Source organism: Aptenodytes forsteri, unplaced genomic scaffold (assembly GCF_000699145.1).
Source record: "Aptenodytes forsteri isolate BGI_AS27 unplaced genomic scaffold, ASM69914v1 Scaffold291, whole genome shotgun sequence".
Lineage (NCBI taxonomy): Eukaryota > Metazoa > Chordata > Aves > Sphenisciformes > Spheniscidae > Aptenodytes > Aptenodytes forsteri.
In genome coordinates, this window is record NW_008795401.1 from 308,798 (window position 1) to 314,797 (window position 6,000).

Consider the following 6,000-nt stretch of genomic DNA (forward strand, 5'->3'; position numbering starts at 1 on the left):
ACATACGTAACCCTAAAAGTGGGCAACCTTGTTGAAAAACAACGAGCACAGACACCACTGAAATTCCCACCATGTAATAACCAAATGAGTTCTTGAATTGTTGTCGCCAAGTGACTACAACTAGGTCCAGGAGCAACGCTATGCATCAATCTAATTACAGTACAACAAAAGACTGCATAAGAACCAAAATCCACATTAAAAAGCAGAGGCTAGAAAGTCCTGGCCACATGTGGATGACAAGAAGCTGACTGGCTTATTAACTGGAGCGTGACTAACAGCAATGAAGGGGAGAGGATCCCTCATAAAAAGTCACAAACTTAAATGATGAAAAATATCACCCGAAGGAGCCAACACTGCTTTTGCTGTATAGTTTTGCTCTTTCACCTAAATTGTCATCAACATCTCTATTTTGCTGAGCTGAACTGCAGCCAGCTCACTTTCAACTCATATATAAAAAGCAGACAGCCATGCTGTGCTGTTGATCTTGACTGCACATTGAAACACTGAGGATAGTTGCAATACCTTTCATTGGAGAAATGTAGTTTTACCATAACTCTAATTTCAAATACATGTGATTTGGTACATGCTACAATTTTCTTCAGAGGAAGGGGCTGAGAACTACTCAACCCAAACATATTAATTGCTGAGCTTAGTCAGCCAAAAGCCAATAATAAAACACATATAAATAGAAAGCATACATATTAATGAAATAATTAAATTAAATGTATCTCTTAACACACTGACGATACGCATTATATAGACAATTCCCAAGGAGAAACACCAGCAAATCACCAAGCAAAGGTCTGTGAAGAGTCCTACCTCTCACTGCAACAAAGACTGATTAATATCACAGATGGCACCTGACAAATGTATAGTTTCCATTTCCAAGGAAACAGAACCGCTTGTTTTAATTAAGAAAAATAGCCAGATGAACTGCTGCATAGGAGAGGAGTCAAATGAGTCTGGGGATTGAAGTGTTAACCTTCCTGAACCCTCTTCAAAGCAGAGGCTGGCAAATAAAAACTATCATTCTCCACAAAGAAAGGGATCTGAATGCACAGGGAGGAAGTACTGCCTGAAGCATAAGGGGTCCTCAAGAACAAGAAACCTTTCTGGAGAGAACAGCGCAGCAACCAAATATACAAGCGAGACCTTCTCCAAAGGCCCTCTGCAGCTGAGAGGAGGGATGACCCATGTGAAGGACACACATCACCTGAAGTCAGGAGAAGCAGCAGAACTGACTTGTGAGGGTTGCTGGCTGCCAGGAAGGCTGTCTGGCAGGCAGTGAGAGAGATATTGGGGTGTGTACTCAAACCCTTGTCGCCATAAGTGTGACACAGTGCAAATCCTTAGTGCACAGAATGGAAATTCATATGGGTTTGATACGTAAAGCTTTGCTGACTCCTGTAACATTGACAGGTTTCAGTAATTACAGGACTAGCAGAAGAGCACATACTTGTAATTTAACTGATCTCGTTAGATTCGCATAGCAATGAGAACTATTGTGAAATGATGCACTGGTCAGATGCATGATTATATTTAGATTTCTAGCTGTTGGATAGCTATGCCCAGCTGTTTCTCAGTTAGCTATATTCTGGCACAACTCTACTTGTCTAAGTAAAAGTAAACCTGAGGAACAATCCTGGTATCTATTGAGCTACTGACTACTGAGGTTAGAGACCCTTTATGATAAGAGGGAATAACCAACAGCTGTCATCTGCATAATGAAATATGAAACTTTTTCAAGTGATATGAGAGCTTTCAGCAGCACTCTGCACTGAATATCATCGGAAAGAGAAGCAAGTGCTCATAAATATATGATGAGGCTTCCTTGAAGATAGAGAACAGAGGTACGAAGCCTTATTCCTATCCTCTGCAAAACCTTGCTCAGGAACTAACTCCGCATTACATCAGCATGAAAGGAGCTAAGAGATGAGGAACACCAAAATGATTTTTGTCTGATTTTCATTCACTTCTTTAAAGTCATCAAACAATACAGACAATTCAGTGAAGAACATATAGACAACTGTCCTGAGCTACAACAAAGGTCAATCAGGTTAACAGCCAGTGCCTGGGTTTATGGGCAGGGCTGCTTCTCCTGAGGTATCCTCTTTGTTTTCAGGGCATGCTTCTCCTGAGGTATCCTCTTTGTTTTTCAGGTATCTGCAGCTTAGGTACTTTCAGAGCCAGCAATTCTATTTTTGCATTTAATTGCCGTAGCTGGATTTTTCCTTCCATGAGTTTGTACAACTGCTCTTGGAACCACCACTTTGATATCCACAACATCCGATAACAATGTAATTATCCAGTGAAAGAAAAAGCACTTCCTTTCATTTGTTCTGAACTTCTTCACACCGTGCAAAGTGGGTGTGAAATGTCTTGCCGGGGGATGTTATGAATGTTAAAAGTTTACAAATACATGAAAAGAAATTGGACTAGTTCATAGATCAAAAAACAATCCCAAACGTCTTAATAGAAAGACACTGATTTTCTCAGGAACCCCCTGAATCACAGATCATCAGCAGCTAGGACGGTGTTGTGGGGAAGCAGGATTAAATGATTGCCCCGTCCTGCCCTGTCCTACAGATCATCTGTTCCAGGACAATGCTGAGTACTTGCACCAAGTTGTGGTCTGAACCACTGTAGCCATTCCAGTGTTCTATATTTGAAAAACAAAAACAAAAGCAACCCCCTCCAACAACTACATCAAACTGCTGTATCTTACAACTGAGATTAATTCATCCCAAACTGTGGGCTTTTCTATATATGATTTCTCTATCATCTTTTAACTACTAGCAATCAGATTTCATTTTGATTCAGAAGGAATGAACATGGCAGAGGAGAACTTAAACTCTTCAGTGAAATATTTCCCAGTAAATTAACCCTCTCACTTGGACACCTCTTGACACACTTTGAGACTTTACCTCGCAACTTCTTTATCTGATCCTGCCTGCTGTATAGGGAATAGTTCACAGAGTGCTACCGCTAAGGTACTGGTGCTTGGCATCCCATTTAACAGCTTATATTCTGCCTCAGGTGCCACCTGCCTCTTAAGTCACTGACTCCACAGCAAGGGTGACCACTCTTCTGTCGCTTCATTCCCTGAGAGACTGTCTAAACACCTTGTGAAGGCTCAGCTTCTTGCTCAGTGTCATTTTCTTTTCCTTGGTTCACTTGGGAACTGAGTCCACCCAGCAAGATAAACAAAAATTTCCTGTCTCTCCTTGCAAGAAGAGTATATATATTTTCTCCATTTTTTTTCCATTTATCCTTTTTATTTATTTATATGACTTATATTTTTTGTCTTGTTACTATTTCTTTGAGTATGTAACATTTACACTGGAGGACTCCAATTTAAGAACTGCAATATGAAATGAAGTTGGAGTGTAGCAAGTAGATAAAACCTGTGTAATCAAAATTGACTTTGCCTAACTTTCCACCATGATTAAATGTGCAGTCATAGCAGAGATCAAATTAACTTCCTCTTTTCACAGTAAACTCCCATTCAGCTCGGATGTTGAAGTCATTTCTCAAAGAAAGTTGAAGCCTTCCTTGATCTGTAATTGTTACACAGAGAGAAGTTCAGAAGATCATCAAGAAACATTTTGCATATTTATGATATGAAGATCACTCCCTTTCATGATTCTGTATTGGGTTTACATGGCAGGGTTTTGGTAGCAGGGGGGCTGCAGGGGTGGCTTCTGTGAGAAGACACCAGGAGCTGCCCCCATATCCAGCAGAGCCAGTTCCAGCCACCACCAAAACAGACCCACCACTGCCCAAAGCCGAGCCCATCAGTGACACTGGTGGAACCTCTGTAGTAACACATTTAAGAAAGAGTGAAAAACACTGCACAGCAGCTGTGAGAGAGGAATGAGAAAAGCGTGAGAGAAACAGTCTGCAGACACCAAGGTCAGTGAAGAAGGAGAGGGAGGAGGTGCTCCAGGCACCTAAGCAGAGATTCCCCTGCAGCCCGTGGTGAAGACCATGGTGATGCAGGTTGTCCCCCTGCAGCTCGTGGAAGACCACAGTGGAGCGGATATCCACCTGCAGCCCATGAAGGACCCCACACCTGAGTAATTTTAGATAGGTCCACTGTATCCTTTTTTTCTGGCTGTACCACTGATGAAATGCAGAAGTTGTTCTAGGGCTGTGCAGTGATGAAATTCATAATTCAGGTAACTCTGGCCAGGACTTCTGTAAGTTGGTGAACATGAGTTCAAAACATTAACATCTCATTCTGGATTGCTAATGGAAAGCTAACATTTGGGCCTTAGAGATTTCCTATTGTGCAATAGGAGCAATTAGTCAGATCCCACGGTATAAATTACTGAGTTCTCCTGGATTATTCTGCAGCTGGACCCATCATCTAACCAGAATCAAATCGGTGTTGATTTAAATATTCCTGGGCCAGAAGGGATTTTATAACATCCAGACTATATTTGCTCACCCACGACATAGAGTCCATTTTATTTAACTCATTCACTTCTGCATCAATCCAATAATATTACAAAAGCTAGTTTTACAGATGTTTTCTAGTTACCAGCATTGATTAAAATGGATGAATGTTCACACACACAATGTCATCTTGAATCAGGAATTTTTCCAAATACCTTTAAAGATGAATGTGGACATTCACATTCACAGTTTTATTGCACAGATGTGTAAAAAGCAAAACTCTTAGTACTGTATTGTTTTCTCTGACATCCCAGTGCTCAAACACTTATCAGATATTTTGGTACATTCAGTATCAACAGGGAGACCAACACCTTGCTCACTTCTGCTTCTTCCTCCCTACATAATCTTTACTGCTCCATTGCTATTATGTTATATGGAAATAAGTGGAATTATGGAAAAGCATAAAAGTCCAGAGGAATAGTGTAGTGTAGGAAAAATAATATATTCAAAGATGTTTAGAAAACAAATAACATGTCCTGTTGTTGAGAATAAACTGGCTTAGTTTTCTCCAGCTTTTCCAACATTTAGCAAAGAAGTTCAACATTACAATGATTTCTAACAAAACAAAAAATTAATTTTAATTATTCAACAAATGAGGAAAATATCTCTGTTCTTTATTTGCATCAAAAGGCTTTTTAAAATTCCCCTAGGAAATCAGTTGTGGTTTTGCATTTAAATAACCTCAAAAGGTGCTAATTGTTTCAGACACTTGAGCCCCAAGATCATTATCACTTAAATTTATTGATGCAAACTACCTACTATTTTGTTGCCTCTCATTCTGAGAGAAAGACATGTGCTGTAGTAGATTTACAAGGCATTTGCCAGTTGCAGCTCAAGTACAAAATTAAGAGCTAAGGGAGATAATTTTGGCAGGCTCAACACACAGTCACTAATGTCAATTGTTCAATTTTGTACTTGCCTCATCTTTCTTTTTCTCCCCTTCATTCATTACCATTTCTTATTACACTACCATAAATAGCCTATGCTTTTATACCTCATACCAGATCTAGTCACACTCTGATGGAATACTTCAGTTGGATTTCCTTTCATTCCATTCCCTGTGCTTTTTAGAATATAGGGATGAAGCCACAAAACTGAAAAGATGTGTGTGATCACGTTTAAATATATTTGGTCTTCTTTTCCAGATCTAGAGTATGAGCACTGCAAAAGATATGACTTTCAGCATGAACAATCAAAAATAATAAATCAAACAGTACAGAAGTACTTCATTCTATATTTAGTAAAATAATTTTTCTGAAACTGCCTTTAAAAAGTTGTTTTACCAATGTTCTCCTTTTCTTATGTCTACTATTGACTACGTACATGGTTTTAATAGGAGGATTGTTTTTTCCCAGGTGTTCTGGTTTTGGCTGAGGTAGAGTTAATTTTCTTCATAGTAGCTAGTGTGGGGCTGTGTTTTGGGTTTGTGCTGGAAACAGTGTTGATAACACAGGGATGTTTTCGTTATTGCTGAGCAGTGCTTGCACAGAGTCAAGGCCTTTTCTGCCTCTCACCCCATCCTACCAGCGAGTAGGCTGGGGG